Here is a 2,401-nt window from a genome sequence, read left to right as displayed (position 1 = left end):
AGAGTTAATGTTTTCAATATAATACCAAAGCAAAATTGACTTCTAAATGGAATTGGTATAAATCATAATTAGTTATAAGAGCAATATTAGAAGCAATAATTGGTAAATTATCAATAATTAATTACTAATAGGTACATTATCACTAATAAAAGTAATTAATGTTACTTTTTTTTAGGAGTAATATTAATTGGTATTAAACCAATATTTCAGATATTAATAAATTGCATTAACAATATTGGAAATAATAAACGCTTAATAATTTTTCTTTGGTAATAGCAATATTAAAAGTAATATTAAAAGTAATAAAAATTATAACATTCAAAGTAATAATAATTGTAATAATATTAAAAAGTACTATAACAATATAAACAATAACAATAGTTACAAAACAAAATAAAAGTAATGATAAATATATTAAAAATAAAAAAAATCCATTGAAGCAATGCAGGGATTCGAACCCTCGACCTGAATACTCCCAGGAGCGCACCTTACACCCCCACACCCCCTAGCCCGTCCTCCAAACAAAGATCCAAAAGTGATTCCATGCACCCGCCAAACCCCCTGTTTATGAATGAAAAGCAGTTTACACACGACTCACAACTGCTGACGTTCGAACATATCCGGAACAAGTGTTTCACTGACGAATTTTGTTCGAATCACAACGCTGTAAATGCTTCACCCTCGTACTACAAATACAAATAATCGCCAACAGAACCTAAACACCTAACCTAACCTATGCCTATATATGCACAATATGCTAATATATTATAATATTAATTTATACTTGAGAAAATTCCCGTTTTGAATGAACAGCATATTAAAATTTATGAATGCGTCTGTGGGGTTGACCGCTGGATGTAATGGACTTGAGTCGAGGACGGGTTGCACCCCCCCTGTGCCACGACTTGCCATATAAGTTTCACAAACTACGATTCCACTGAATTCAAAGAACGTTCGGAGGCCTCTACTGAAGCCAATCCAGGATTTTTACACATAACCCTTTACCATAGTAACTCTGGCGAAGGTAACAGAGGTCTCAGCCACACGCAGCGCTGACCAAAGAGCCAAAGCTCAACCCCCGCAAGCACAACTAGGTGAGTACACGCCTCAGCTTCAGATTAACAAGGAAATCACCTCAGGAGATGTACGTCACGTGGATTGAGTGGATTTCCAGTATTAATGCCTTACAACATGTCGTGGTGCAGGGGGGTGAGGACGTGTGCGTGGCTTGGGAGATCCCAGAACGAGGGTTCGAGTCCCCCAGCATCGCTCCAATTGATATTTCACGTTAGTGGGATTTAATTGTAAATAATATTAAAAGTAATAATAGTTGTAATGATATTAAAAGTAATAATAGTTGTAATGATATTAAAATAATGGAGTTAACAAAACTATTAAAGTAATAGTGGTACACCACTAATAGTAAAAGTAGTAAACTATCGATCAGTTTTTCACTGTTTCGTATAAAATAATCTCAGAGATACTTAATAATGAACAATGAAAAGGGCAGTATGACAACAATAGCAGTTGTGAACAAAAGATATGTGAACAAAAGTACGAGTTATGAACAGTAGTAAGAGCTTTGAACAGCAATAACATCTGTGAACAACATTAAAAGTCAGGCAAAAACAGTACGAGGTGTTAAGCAGTATGTGTTATGAACAACGTTAAAGGCGTTAAATGTTTTAACTTAACATATTAACAATAACATCGATTTGGTGAATAAACTCTCCAGCTTAAAATGAGCCACAGCTTTGAGCTTCGGTGTGATGGCGTCGATCACAACCCGCCAAACACATACCGAAACTACAACGTTGGTTCAACGTTCGAACAAGTTTTAACACCTCCTAACCAGTTATAACAACCAATATAGCAAGTAGTAACAGATGTAACAACTGTATTACAATTTGTAACAAGCGGAAAATAGAGACAGTTACGGTTTGTGTTTCCAGGGTGCAGAGTTCCCGTAGTCGAGCAACTAACATATTTACCTGGTGAACTCTCCAAATATAATCTAGAATTACCAACCAATACTAGTGTCGATTCCATATAATTGTGCATCAAGAATAATAACTTGGTGTTAACTTTATTGATGAGTAAATATCCAAGGTTTGTGAAATTGCGACAAAGTTAAAGATTTAAAGAAATTATCGGTTTTACCTAAAAATAAAAGTTTAGTAAAATTCTCCCACATTTTCAAAACCTTCAAAATAAACTTGGTTTTCAAGAACAGCGGTACTGTTAGCTCACGTTTGATCATGAATTTCTGGCCTTTCCCTTTTCCCTTTTCCCTTTTCCCTGATTTTATGATGTGTAAAGATTGTGGATAGATTTACATGGGCCAGTCAGGGTGTTTGTTGGTCATGAAACTTGTGCAGGTAAGTTCTATGACCTCCAACAG

The sequence above is a fragment of the Procambarus clarkii genome, chromosome 22, assembly GCF_040958095.1.
Source record: "Procambarus clarkii isolate CNS0578487 chromosome 22, FALCON_Pclarkii_2.0, whole genome shotgun sequence".
Classification (NCBI taxonomy): domain Eukaryota; kingdom Metazoa; phylum Arthropoda; class Malacostraca; order Decapoda; family Cambaridae; genus Procambarus; species Procambarus clarkii.
This window is presented reverse-complemented; position numbering follows the sequence as displayed.